The sequence below is a fragment of the Sinohyriopsis cumingii genome, chromosome 18 (assembly GCF_028554795.1).
Source record: "Sinohyriopsis cumingii isolate HCF-2022 chromosome 18, ASM2855479v2, whole genome shotgun sequence".
Taxonomy (NCBI): Eukaryota; Metazoa; Mollusca; class Bivalvia; order Unionida; family Unionidae; genus Sinohyriopsis; species Sinohyriopsis cumingii.
The window spans coordinates 85,065,704-85,081,730 of NC_142978.1; positions in this window are offsets into that span (position 1 = coordinate 85,065,704).

The following is a 16,027-nucleotide window of genomic DNA, read 5'->3' on the forward strand; positions in this document are numbered from 1 at the left end:
TCGTCCCACGTTTCCAACCACTTCAGTTATAAGATTACATTTTTCTAATCTTCCGTACAACTTGCCCTAGAGTGACTTTTGTCAGGTGCGTTTTGTATTTGACTGCGTCACCTGAAGCGTTCTTCATAAGCAACCATCCGGAACATTCAACAATGCCTCGTGTGTGAATCAGTGGTTAGCTCAGGGAGTAGCTATTATTTGATTATCACAATTCGAAGTTGTGTATCAATACCATATTATTTCTCTCTGCAATTAACATTTAACACCAGAGTACTCCCGAATCCATATTTATCGATAATTTATATTGTTTTGCAATCATACAGGCAAGCCCTTTAGATTTTTAAATCGTCGGAGTTAAAGTGGAGCGTAAACATTTGCAATATAGTATATTGTAGGAGAAAGCATTCTTTCCTAACAGAGTTTGATAGAGCTAATCGACTTATAAAGATACTGATGAGAAATCTAAAAATAATGAAAAGCTAATGTCTTTTTTATCCAAAGATTTTATCAAGACCTACGCGATATTGCGACCGAAGATCGTGTAAATTTATTGTTATAAATCTGTGGGGGTAGCTTGTGCTTTTGAAAAGAAGTTTTTGAACTTAATCATGTCCATATCCCCTGAACGAATATTTCGCAGAGTATGTGTATCGACTCCATGGAACACAACTAAAATATTGCAATTATCTCTGATCACTTTAGGTATTTGTGTATATCGCTGAGTAACATAAATCCCATCTGTGTTTTTGTGTCTGCCTCGAGAAAATGTCTGAGATCTATTTGTTTGTCCAGTATTGCATCATCATATACTACGAGATTATTAATAAATCCATCTAGGGTTCCACAATGGGGCTTCATCAATATCGGTGATAAAATCAATATCATTACCATCCTGGTCCAACATTTTTACATTTTCATTAAAATCTTTAAGCACAACGTAGCATCGCTGATCATCTACGGAAGGTGCCACCAAATGTAACTTATCACAAGCACTTTCAAAATTTAGGTCACTTTACACAGGAAGTAACGTCTATAAAAACAACAAATACGGAAATAATATGCCTAAATATACCATGTAAATAACCTATAAAATTCGACTCCAAAAACGAGATCGTCAAAAACTAAATCTATCATATAATATCTTTTATCGTAATTTTTTTCATCTGCTGAACGGATCTTTCTGGATTGTTCTTCACAATAACGAAAAGATCGAAGACTGGATGTCTGATCCATTCACTGATATATTTGAGCATGTGGCAAAAAATCTTAAAATATTACTGTGATCCCTGAAAAATTGCAGCATTTATTTTATCATTTTGATGATTCTATCAACGATGGTACAAGTATACAAATTACTATATAATTATTATTTTTGTATACTTGTACCAGTCATGAAATATATATGTATGTCTAAGTAAGATATCTTGATACAACATTTATTTTGTCATCCTGAGGCTGTTGCAGAAGTCTACAATTACTATAATAATAAGAATAATAATAACGATATTGTAGACTTTCCTCAGTCATGAAATATATATGTATGTCTAAGTAAGCTGTTATGATACAGCAATTATTTTGCCTTTCCGATGCTCCGGCGTGTTTTTTTAAAATTTTTTGTCAAGGCGAGAAATTCTTCAACCGTCGGAGGTTTATCTTTTGATACGTAATATTTCGTATTTCTTTTTGCATAATAAAGTAACATTGTTCTGTATTTATTTCCACCGCACTTTGTACAGATATCTAATTTACCTCGTAAACCCTTTCCACATCCCAGACAGGGTCTAGATCCTACAGAACCTTTCTTGATTGATTGATTATGCACGCCGCAGTATTTTCCATAGCAACTTTTATCACAAGATCTTAACGATACTTGTAAGAGCCATTTACATTTATTCATTCCGATTGGAAATGGCATTATTTATTTTATACAAACAGATGTTCAATTTTGAATTAGATATAAATCCTGCAAGTATATATATATATATATATATATATATATATATATATATATATATATATATATATATATATATATATATATATATATATATATATATATATATATATATATATATATATATATATATATATATGATGTCAGCGAATAATCACGTGTATGATATTATTTGTAAAATTATTCCTGCGGACAGTCCAATTCACGATTTGGAAATGATTGATATTAATTAAAAAATCATCAATGCGATAAAGTCAAGGAATTTTGTCTTTGTGCTGAAAATGATCCTGATTTTATTCATCCAACTAATTTATTTGAAGAAAATACTGAGGAAGAATTAATAGATATCGCTGAAAACGATTATTTATTCTCAGAGATTATTACCTATTAATGAACGCCAATTTATGTCAACAGTAAAACGGAAGCAATAAACGCTCTAAGAAGTATATTTATGTGCAAATATGTACTTCAAGGATTAATAATCCAGCGTTTTAATAAATTTTATATATTTGCGTCGGATGATGATTTTGAACGAGTTGTGGATAAATGTGATAATGATTATTCAGTCAATGAGGATAAATTAGGCGAATGGATGAGTACCAATGAAAAGATAGACACTGATGATATCATTAATTATTTCACGAAGTTATGTGATTGCTCACGGTCACGGGTCTATCTTTTCGAAACAAATAGTGGATATCATATTATATGTAAATCCACGCCTGTTTCCATAGAAACAACCAAAAGAACTAAAATAAGCTAAAAATGACAATCCAGAATGGCGTGTAGATTTACAGGCTGGACTGCATAGTATTAAACTAACGAAAGCAAGATCTTATAAACAGGTAAAATAAAAAAATGCAAAAAATGTATTTCACATAAAAATGCGTCAGCATCTGAATTACTTGCTTCTCCAACTCGCATTCAACACAAAGAAATAAAATATACTTAAAAAGAAATTACATATTACAATCATTATTCCGATGATATACCAGATGAAGACATGAAAATACTTTCTGGTGAATTAACCGGAAAACGCGATCAATTACTGGGTATAGTTTCACGTAATATTAATGCATATAACGTGCGACGAAAGCCTGGTCATTATTGAAATATTTGCGAACGAAATCATGAGATTACTCCTAATGGCTCAATCGATAGCAAATGTAATAATTGAGTTGTAATTGTAAATTTAGACCGTTATATTATTATTTGTCCGAGTTCCATGAACAGTAAACGTATAATAATTCATCGTGGCGAAGAATCACTCGATGAAGAAATAAAGAAAACAATTTCCGGATAGTCCTGTTTATGAAGGCAGCCCTGGATGTCATGTAATTTATAATTCAGATTATATCGATGGATCTGCATGAGGAAGGGGAAAATCAGAAGCTGTATGAAAATCTATATAAGAAGATCAATCTATTCCTATAGTTAGCTATAGAAAAACATTTACGAAAAAAAAAACAAGATCAGATTATAAGATCGAATCCTGTATCGATATCACTGGCGATATAATATTTAAACCCGATGATAAACGCAGAATTATCGTTCAGGTAGAATCACTTCACAGAATAAAAGGAGCTCCAGATGTATTAGTAGTTGATGAATGGCATGGAATTTCTCAGCTGCGGAGGTTTATCATGACTCTACAGAAACTGCTGGTAATAGCGATAACGTTATTGATAATGATGTAGTAAGAAACAAATTAGTTGGTTACAAACAATGTGACAAAAAATAAACTTGACTTTAATCTCAATGTTGAATTTATCATGACGCTGAAACAACAGCAAAATAATCATTGTGCAAGCTGTAACACAGTAATGTTGTGGCAGTATTCAAGTAATAATAAAGACAATTTACCGTAGATGGAATTAATAGTAATGTTGGTCATACACGCGAAAATGTGATGCACACCTGTCTTGAAGGTAATCGACGTCGAGGTACTAGTTTACAGAAGTGAATGCGGTGGTAATTGTGTGTCTTCAGGAATTACTTGTAACTGTTCACGTATAAATCCATGTTGAGGAGCAGTTGAATCTAGTCTGTGGAGTGCAGGTGTACCCGTGGATCTTACCACGCTGGAAATTGTATGTGTCCTCACACTCCAAATAGGATCTGTCGCTCTTATTTTTACCACCTTCAAGTTCACCGGGTTCATATACATATTTGACAGTCCCATTACCTAGTAATGGTTGTTTTGAAAAATCATGTCGACGTATTGGTATATGCTTTTTTGTATTTGCATTGATGGGTTTCATAGAAATTGCACAAGTAATTTCATTTTTTAACGCAGCTATCACACTTGGTAATCTTGCAACCCATTCACGAGATCTAATATCATTCTCAATTATTTCCTTCGCATATTGATATCCAAAAAACCGGTCAAAAAGTGTTCGATTACATCGGTCAACAATTGCCTGATCACGATGAATTGCTGTATGTCCTCGTCTAATTTGGACATTATATTTTTTCATTAGAGATGATACTGCAAATTCCTTGCCAGGATCAACATGTAGTAACTGTTGCCATCGCAAGGGTTCTCGTTGATAAATTCGTTCAAAAGCAGATACAACTTCAGATGCTGTTTTAGTTGATAGTGGTTTTGCGTCTTTATATCTACTTGCAACGTCAACGACAGTTAACGCGTGTTTGTATGTACGTGATTGACTTCTACCAATTTTAATAGAACCGTAAGGTAAAAACAATATATCTGCTTGATGTACTTATTAGGAGTGCTGACATCAAAATGTGCATGCTGAATGTTTTTAGGTGGTGATATATAAATTTGCCATATTGTCTGTTGTGCTAATCAATTTACAGCAAAAGAACGTGTAACATTTGCTGCATCAGCAAGTTTACTAACAGCTGCTCTACCCCTCCAATATCCTCTTGGGCTATAATACATCGATTCCTTTGTAATAATAATCGGTTGATTAATTACCGGCACCTAATACTAGTTAACTTTTCATCGCAGATTTTACTAGGAAGCTAGCAAGTTTTGCTTTGAGAGATTCATTTTTTATGGCATTTAACGAGTGAATTAACTTTTCATCTGGAATATGTCGTTGTTGTAAGTGCTTATTTTTATACGCAACATCATTTTTCTAGTTTTACTAGGAAGCTATAAAGATTTTCTTTGAGATATTTATTCTTTTATGGAATTTAACGAGTGAACCAACTTCACATCTGCAATATGTCGTTGTTGTAAATCCTTATTTTTATACGCCACATCATTAGCGTGACATGCTTGATTAATCGCATTTATTGGATTGGATGCTCTCCTGGTCTTGGTTGATCTCGCTCGTCCAGTCGGATATCAAGTCTAATTCCAGTACCACAATAATTATATCCGGGAAGATATTTTTCTCCTGGGTATTTAGCCCATGGAGCTCGTGGTAATTTTCCTAATGAAGCAGCGATATCACCACCAGACAGTTTGTGTCCGGAGATAAATTTATATATTTTTGTACCACATTTTACACATTTACCTGTAAGTGCACGCTTTTAGTTTTTGTTGTTATTGTTGTTGTTAATCCACTGGTGGGTTGGATTCTCTGTATCGAACACATTATAAATCCATGTTATTTATTATATTTGTACAACATGGATGTCATTGGTTTTTCAGAAACACGAAAGCGAAAGCCAGTAAAACATATTTCAGCATTACAGAATTCCATCAGAATGATAATAATAAGTCCATCCGGATCGGGTAAAACACAATTACTGCTTAATTTAGTAATTTGATGGCTCAAGTGGGATAAGTTATATTTAGTGGCAACGTCAGTAGATGATCAGCGATGCTGCGTGGTACTAAAAAATTTTAATGAAAATGCAAAATTGTTGGATGAGGATGGTAATGATATTATTGATTTCATCAACGATATTAATAAAGCCCCATCTGCGGATGTCCCCTATCGATTTATTAATAATCTCGTCGTATATGCTAAAATAATGCTGAACAAACAATCAAATCCAGCTCGGACATTTTCTCGAGGCAGACACAAAAACACGGATGTGATTTATGTTACTCAGCGATATACACAAATACCCAAAGTGGTCAGAGATAACTGCAATATTTAAGTTGTGTTTGATGGAGTCGATACCCATACTCTGCGAAATATTCATCAGACTTGGTGTAGTGGGGATATGGACTTGATTAAGTTTAAAAGCTTCTTTTCAAAAGCACAAGCTGCCCCACACGAATTTATAACAATGAATTGACACGATCCTCGGTCGCGATACCGTATTGGTCTTGAAAACATCTTTTGTTAAAAAAAACATTAGTTTTTCGTTATTCTTAGATTTCTCATCAGTATCTTTATACGTCGATCAGCTCCAACTCTGACTTTGAATCATTTAGGACTCGTCGTATTATTTCATTTATACGATTTTCTCTTGCTTCATCTATACAATTTTTAAATTCATTTCCTGATTCACGTTCGGGATTATGAGCCGTTATGGTAATTCTTATTTCAAATTCTTTATCTAAACAGCTGCAGGGAGGGTGCGACCAACAATAAGTGTCAGAAAGGTAAACATAACATTTAAAAATTTAGAAAAACACGATCGACAAAGATAGAGTAAAATAATGAAATAACCGAATTAGAGAAACTCTCTGTTTTGGTGGGAGTCTTCGGTTTGACGTTATTACGCTTGTATTTTTCATTTTTTTTGTATCAAGTTTTATTTTTCATAAATGGACTTTCAAGTAAGTGGTTTGTTTACCCTCCCTGCGGCGTAGTACATCAGACAGACTGAAGGGTGAATGCAGCAGAGACAGCTCTTATGAATCCAAACTGATTAGGATGTGGAAAGTTTATTTTGGCTAAATAATTCTGAAATCTGGTCATCAATATTTATTTTCAAAACCCTTTTCCAGATGTCAATGTATTACAACGATAATTCGCCAGATCCTTCTTATCTTTATCATTTTGTTTGTATATCGGAAAAATCCTCACACATCTATATACATTAGACAAACGAATTGGATCATGTGATTAAAAAGTGGAGCTAGATGTCTGGGGAAACTGCAAAAAACATGACATTTCCATCATTGGGATTTATTTAAGGCTTCTGTTTGACAGGAAAGTTGCAAGACAAAAATAACACTGAGATCTCTAAGGTGTAGTTAAGGCTTCTGTTTGACAGGGAAAAGTAGATTCTTATTTAAAATGAAAAATAAGAATATACAAGTAGACTTTTGATTTGGATCTATAATTACTTTTTTTACTCACGCATGTAAATAAAATGAATTCTTTTTTTATGTTAAATGGCTTTACTTTTCATGGCTTCAAATATAGACATATGAGCAAACAATCCATACAGCATACCCCCCCACCCCAGCTTATCGTGTGTTTGAATGAAGAATGCATGATTTTCATTCAAAATGGAATTCATCACAAGCAAAATATGTCGCCTTTGTTAGACTTGAAAAGGGACGTGGTCAGTTAGATCCTCTTGTACCCTGTATGTTGAGATTTCAGCTCTAACTTTAATGCCTAAAGTGGATGTACGTGGCCTCTTTGATGTCAGTGAGTATAAATTCGGTCAGTATGCAGGCGACGATTTTGTTCTTCTCTATTAATCTAAATATTCTTTTAAAGCGATTATAAATATCCAGCAATTTTTTTCCCTATTATCTAGACTTAAATGTAGCATAACAAACACGAATGCTATTTGGATTAATATGTACCGATATTGATCTAAACTGGTCTTCTAACTTATACTCCTTGGCATCGATTTTTATCCAAACGTACTGCAAAATGGTGGAAATTAATTATGAGAACAAAAGAACTAATGAAAAAGAATACTGGCAAGGTGGAGACTAAGACATCATTGAGTAGTAGGTATAGTAATTATTGTAAAAAAACACCTGTTCTGTCCACATTAATCATCTCTTTTTTCAGCACTTTGAAATCCATTAGCAAAAGTTGAAGCAAAGCTCAGTAGTATATTGTTTGAATTTGCATGGGGTGGTAAACTAGAAAGAATAAAAGGTGATATGCTAGTATACCCAGAGAATGAGGGAGGATTAATTATGATATAAATTTATTCATTCGTTAGGTGTATTAAAATAAGATGGTTTGAAAGATTGCTGGAAAATGAGGATGCAACGTGGCAGAACTTAGTCACCTATATTGAGAAATGTAAAGGCTAATTGGAATTTAGGAAGGATGAAATTAGAAGAATTTGGTATGCTCATTAAAAATAGTTTTTGAAGAGATGTCATTTGGGCAGTATCGAATTGGAGAGGGGAACCGCAAAGTCCAAATGAATATTTATTCATGAGTGTTTTAAATTTTGTTCCATCAAGAATGTCTTGTCAAGACAAATTCTGGATAGAAGCCGGCATTGAAGTACCTTGCGATTTAGTTGATGATCAGGGTAATTTGATACATTTTAAAATGATAAAAGAACAGCTGGATGCGACGAATTTTGATATATTTTTTCCTTAATTTCCAGAATTCCCAAATGATCTAAAGATGCAATCAAAGACCAAATGCTTCACAACAAGTTTGATAAACGGAGGATAAAAAGTAAACTTGCAAAAACAAAACCCACTGAAGTTTGTTTACAACTATTTTTAAAACGGCAAGGAGGCAACACACTGCTAAGAAACGTGGACACAAGTATTAAATAAAACTATATAAGTATTGAGGATTGGTCTGAGATTTACAGCCCTACGAAACTTGGTACTAATGATACAAAAAATATTTCTTTGAATTTAAAATAATTCATTTAATAATTTTCACGAATAACTTTTGAAAAGACTTAACAATTCAGATAAAGACAAATGCACTTTCTGTAAGAGTGAGAACAAATGTATTACATATATATTATATGACTGCAATCTTACTTCATAGTTTTGGTACTCTTTTACTAAACTTGTTTGTACCTTGTTGTCCAAATATTGTACATTTATCCATCAAATAAATTCTTATGTTACGTGTTTAGGCTCGAATAAACAGTAACACAAGAAAGAGTGAAAACAACAAGCTTTGAAAAATATAATAATTTATTTCCCTGGAAAAATTCAGTAAAAATGAAGGAAAAAAATGAACTTACGGTTTTAAGAATCAAATCCAAAAATAATCCAAGAATAATCCACGAATACATTTTTAGAAGTCCTAATAAAAATATGTTCTAATGATTTCAAGTTCGAGTCCTGACAATCCAATATGGAAGACGATGGCGCATGCTGTAACTTGTCGTGTTGAAGTCTACAGTTCCTTGTAGAAACAAGAAATATCACTCCGGTTTTGGAAATAAGAATTTCACATGAGCACACGTTTTTTTTTTAAGGAAATTTTTAAAAATCTTTTTGAATCCAAGTAATATGAAACAACTCCAAACTGCACAACAGTCACTTTCCAGTGTAATAGCCCAGCTAGATATAATATGTGCACTTACAAATCCAATATTGCAAAATCCATCTATTTTTGCTTTTAAACAAATAGTTGAAACGCATAAGAACACTGAAATATATGCTGCTAAATTAAATAAAAATGGGCCTTAATCATGAGCATGTGACGTGTACAATTCGTTATATTTGTTTGGGTCCGATTTGATGGTAAACATGAACAAATGTTATAATAGCACAGCCTATGTCACTTAGACGCAGTATACTTTATGTCTGTTTACTTTGTCGAAAGAGACTGCGTGCAATATGCGTGCGAGCATGCGTATGTGTATGTTCGTCGTATCTTTTCTTTTTCTGTGCATGATATTTATTGTCCCCAGCCTATCTGATAACCAGAAATGTTTAATTGTAAGGTTTTCCCCGACCCAATGGTTAACCTATTACGGGTCTAATAGAAAAGGGTTTTCTTCAAAGGAATCATTATCTAAGACCATTCAATGATGAAAGTGTACGATTAGGTCCAGTACTGGGTGTAGAGGTAGTTTGTCCACAGACCTGTAATACCAAAGTCCAGTTCAAGGCCAGCCCCATAGTCATGTCCCTGATGAAACAATTGCAAAACTAGAAAGAAACAGGTCATGATGCACCCATCCAGAGTTTTGCAGAATGCATATCATCTGTCCTGATTGTATTTGAGACGGTAAGATCATTCCACAGTTTCTTCATGGTGTTGCTATGAACACGTGACTGACAAAAAACCCAGCAATGCGCCAAGAATTATCGGACTAAGACTGTAACAACCGTTTAAATGAAATCATTAATGAACTTTTGCATTAGTAGTGACTGTTACAACGTTGTGACTATTTTGTTGGTATATATGTATACTCTTATTTTGTTTGTGTTGCAAACTATTATTAAAAAATCTTGAAAATATTATTATTTTTTAAAATCTGTGACTTTTTGTTCTGAGATTTTCTGTACTACATTCATATGTAAATGATTAATTTTTATTGTACGAGTCTATGATTTATTGAAAAAAATAATTATTAAACGAGACGACATTAGAACACAATGGACGGACGAAGACAGTAACAATCAATCAATTAATAATAATAATAATAATAATAATTCTTTATTTCCTTAAGATGAAGTTTATGTAACTCATGCATATATTTCCTTAAGATGAAGTTTATGTAACTCATGCATATATATATATATATATATATATATATATATATATATATATATATATATATATAAACTTCATTTTAGGGAAATTAAGGGAAAATAAAGAATGTTTCAAAATACTTTAATGATTTATTGGAATTAAGGTTAGATGTATAAAAAAAATCATAATACAATAATATATTCATTATGGATTGTTATTGTCTTCGACCGTTTACTGTATACTAACGTCGTCTCGTTTAAATAATTATTTTTTTCAATAAATCATAGACTCATACAATACAAATTCTTAATGTACATTGAATGTAGGGCAGAAAATCTCAGAACGAAACGTCACAGAGAGAAGGTCACAAGACAAATATTCACAATTTGAATTTTCACTATTATGGGGGACTCCCATAGCAGTAAACACATGGGTTTGGGGCAACTAGTATATCGAAAAAAAAAGGCTTGGATGCCAACTATTTTCAATCGCATCAGACTGTTTAGTACTTACTGTTTTGCAGAATTGTCGTCTAGGAAACGGGCTTGTGTTTGCACTGTGACAATCACATGGTGTCAAAAATGACATTCGGACATGAAAATTGCGGATACAATTTGGGGTTGGGGTGCATAAACTTCTGCTATGAACTGCCATTGACTTCTATGGTCTAGTGGATAATATTCTTATGCTTTGTTTTAATATAGGTATCCAAAAATATGGACCTTTTTGACCTCACTTGTGTATTTAATTTTTTATGATTTTTTTATACTAGGTGGCTGATTGCGGCATTACATTTGTACATAAAAACTGGTCCCTGCCCCCTCACCCACGTCTTCTCCTCCATCTTGCCTTTCATGGGTCTAATATTGTCATCATAGAATTTCTCAAAATGAATCTGGGAAAATCTTGAGAATACATTTCAACATGTTATTGATTGTGAATATTTAGTTTTATGACTAAAATATAATGCTTGAAGGATTTTATTTCCTACGAAAGACAACGGTCTAAAAGGATACAAATAGAATCAATCATCTACTCCATTGTTCCCACGCTTTTCTAAATATAAATTTCCAGGTCTTTTCCAGTTTTTTTTTCCAGGAAATTAATTTTTCCAAGGTTAACATATGACCATTAATGAATGGAATTAAAGAACATTTTGGAGTATAAAACATGCTTTTTCCAAATCTGAAGATGTTTCTCTTTCAAGACTCTCCAAAACATATATGTCAGAAAAAATGATCATGTACAAAACCACAAAATGAGTCACACGAAATAAATTTGGCTTTATTCCTATAAATTGGCATTGAAAGCCATTTCAATTTACAGAATACGAATTCTAACTTTACTTTGCTGACCTGCATTATGTTGCTACATGGAAACAACATAATGAGCGGACATTATTTTGTTTCCTTTCAAACCTTTAATTCCAAAGAATTCTAGAGCAATATGTGTGCATGTTATACATAGTAAATATTTCCTATCCCAGTATGAAAAAAACCCCAATAAATGCAAAGTTTTAGAACCTTATCTTGTTACGAAAAAAGTTTAATCCTGAGATTATGTGTGCCAATAAAATCTCAAACAAGATTTTTCAACCAACCGAAACTCCTTGAGACGTTTTGATTAAAAATTCCATCATTTAAAGACTTTTTTTCAAAAGGATTGATTTAAATTTTGACAAAAGACCTTCGAAATTATATATTGTTGTATAAACAAGGACTGAATTTTCTGTAAAATCAACTTGCCTTCTTGCAGTTCAATAAACCAGTCCCCAAACTTGTATTGATACATAGTCTCTTATCGTTTTTTAATACATAATAAAAGGGACGACAATTTCCCATTTCTCCTGCGTTCCGTTTAAGATCGGAATCCAATGCCTCAAGCTTCATGTACCTGTGTAATAGTTTCGCACCAAAGTATAGCTCCAAGATTCGAACTTTTTTCTAATATGGGTTTCCGCCGAAAATTCCAATCCCATTTTTCACATTTGGACATTTTGGATGGAGTGTGAGTTCAGAGCAATTACATATAAAAGAAATTGGAATCTGCCGCATAGAGCTTACCAGCATGCCTAGTAAATTTAATTTAGGTTATATCGACTTATATCTGCATGAAATCGATAGGAAAATTATTTATTTTCTCAATAATGGCAAGTATTATAATCGTTATGTCTTTAATCCGCTGACAGGCTAGACGAAACTCAGCATAGATGAAACCTGACCAGGTACTCGCCGTTTTCCTTAATAGTCACAGTACTATTCAAATCTCAAACAACGACATCGGAAGTCCAATAGTCACGTGATATTTCAACTTTTTTTGGGGGGGGGGGCAATGCTAGATTGGGGGTGGGGGCACAACTTGATTCGGGGAGGGGACAACACTTGACGGGCTTGTTAAGTTTCATATATATATGCAACGGCAATGTTACATTTTACAGCACATGCAAATTCGGGGGGGGGGGGGGGGCGACATCCCTGCATGTCTCCCGGTGTCCGGTTTCCGTTACTTAAAGAAGTGTTGACGAAAGTACACGTAACAGTAAGATTAATATTATATCATTATCTATAAAAGCCGACGTTTACAGAAAATGGGCTCACCAATGTATGACAAAGCTGGTGCACAAAGAGAAAGTGATAAAGTGATTATATACACACACGCGTAAACAATATCTTTTCAGTTCCTGTTTTGTTATGGTGAAAGCAAAATCAATCCTATACTAATGTATCTGGGAAAGCAGAAAAACTATATCCTTTGAACTATTTACAACTGGACAAATCAAATTTGTCAATTGTATATGTACATTCGTGTGCTTAGGTTATAGTGAACACCCCAAATCCACTTTCGAACGGTGAAAACCTATCAGCGTATGTTCTTTTTTTATTCCTATAGTTACTTCCCTTGCAATCAATTTTCTATTCGCACATTCATACGTGGCTAGGTTCTCTACGTACATTTAACACTAATAATTCAATTTTTGTATTTAAAAAAGACAGACTCATCTGGCCAAATATTTGAATAGGAATACATACTTTCGAAAACATATTTCTTTATTTGTCTGCCTTCCACTGATCTAAAGAGATTGATAGTCTTAACAAAAGACGTATGTAAATACAGTGGTTCCCCTTTTATACGGCCACCCCTTCTGCACGGGGAAAGTGGCCTTATAAGACAGGTGGCCTTTCGAGAGGGGGACTAAATTTTTTGTGAGAAGTATATGTAATGTACGTAGTAACAAAGCCACATACTTCAAAGTACTTAATACATTTATCGCTTCCTTTACGAAGAAGGCGTTTCTTCCACTCTACAAAAGTTTCGTCTGCATAATTAAATCGCATACAGATAGCAACATCTGAATAAATCATTACCAAACATTAGCATGTCATCACGTAAACGAAGAGACGGATTATTTTAGAAGAAAGTCGGTTGCTCTACTCGACGACATCGGGCGGGGGGGGGGGGACTTGCCGAACAATTTTATGTTGAAAAGACTCGAATAAACAACGCTGTAACCGATAAGGAGATTATTCAGTAGCAGTTTGAAAATGGAGCAAATGGAAAGAGAATTATGTATGTACCAGGATTTAAATGACATTTTTGAATGGTTTTGCAATGTGCATGACAACAGTACCCGCCCACATATCACGCTTACATCAAGAATAAGAACTATTAATGTATATTCAGCTGAAATATGTCTATTATTATAAGAAGAACTTTTTAGTAATGAAGGTTACTTTTAAACGAAGATATTAAAAGAAGATATTAAGTGCTTTAAAGTATGTAGCTTTCTCACTACGTACATTACATATACTTCTCACAAAATATTTAGCCCCCTCTCGAAAGGCCACCTGTCTTATAAGGTCACTTTCCCGGTGCAGAAATGGTGGCTGTATAAAAGGGGAACCACTGTATTTACATACGTCTTTTGTTAAGACTATCAATCTCATTAGATCAGTGGAAGGCAGACAAATAAAGAAATATGTTTACGAAAGTATGTATTCCTATTCAAATATTTGGCCAGATGAGACTGTCTTTTTTAAATATAAAAATCGAATTATTAGTGTTAAATATACGTAGAGAACCTAGCCACGTATGAATGTGCGAATAGAAAATTGATTGCAAGGGAAGTAACTATAGGAATAAAAAAGAACATACGCTGATAGGTTTTTACCGTTTGAAAGTGTTGTTGTTCTAGGGTTTAACGCCATTTTTCAGCACAAGATAGGCTATATATGGCGGCCAGTATAACTGGTGGAGGAAGGACCCTGGAAAACAAAGGGAAGAACCACCGACCCACGAGAAGCTACTGGCAGGCTTTCCCACGTACCCACGCTAGCCGAGCCTTGGACTAGAACCCACGCAGACAGAGGTGAGATGGCAGTGATACGGAACGGTGAGCGCTTTAGACCACTCGGCCACTCGGGGCCCTCCGTTCGACAGTGGATTTGGGGCGTTCGCTATAACCTAAGCACACGAATGTACATATACAATTGACAAATTTGATTTGTCCAGTTGTAAATAGTTCAAAGGATATAGTTTTTCTGCTTTCTCAGATACATTAGTATAGGACAGATTTTGCTTTCACCATAACAAAACAGGAAGTGAAAAGATATTGTTTACGCGTATGTGTATATAATCACTTTATCACTTTCTCTTTGTGTACCGGCTTTGTCATACGCAGGCCGCACATTTTTTTTCTTCTTCAGTGTGTCCCGCTTGTCCAAACAAGAGGTCGCGATTTAGAAACTCGCGGCGGCATCCCCGTTTTTTTAAATACGTTTTTTGTGCATTTTTGTATTTTTAAGTTAAAACTTTATTCTAATTCTCTAATCCCAATTTGTTTAATATATTTTAATACCGTCCTTGGACGGGCAATGAACATAGCACACACACACACACACACACACACACACACACACGCATACATACATACATACATACATACATACATACGTACATACATACATACGAATAGCAAAGAGAGAGAGAGAGAGAGAGAGAGAGAGAGAGAAGCATTGATAAATATAACATATATGGTTTATAATAGTACAAGTGCGACTTTTGTCCTTGTTAATTCTATAGTATGAGCCGCAACTGACATCACCAATTTACTTGAAATATTAAATCAACTTGTTAACAGCATGGAAAAGAAGTGAGTAATAAAGGGGAGGGGGTGGGTGGGTGGGGGTCAAACATGTACAGCGGATAAGTGCCTTATGTGCACTGAATGGACTTATTGCACTCTGCTTGTGATGGCCAAATCATGCAAATTATTTCCAGTCACTATTTTAGACACATTTTAAAACAATGAGACACTCTGTATCTCATAAATTGCCTTCTGGGCACTTACCTGCTGTAAATCTTTGTCCCCGTTTCCGTGTTCTCAGGTATCGCACCATATTTTCACAGTGGCAATTTGCAATAAAGGCAGAACAAAAAAATTGTTTCAAGCATGGAACGAGCAATTAAAATGAAGTATGCTCGTTGGATTGATCGCTGATAAATTTGAAAGTAGCCAACTGTAGAGGGATGATCATCAGCTCGT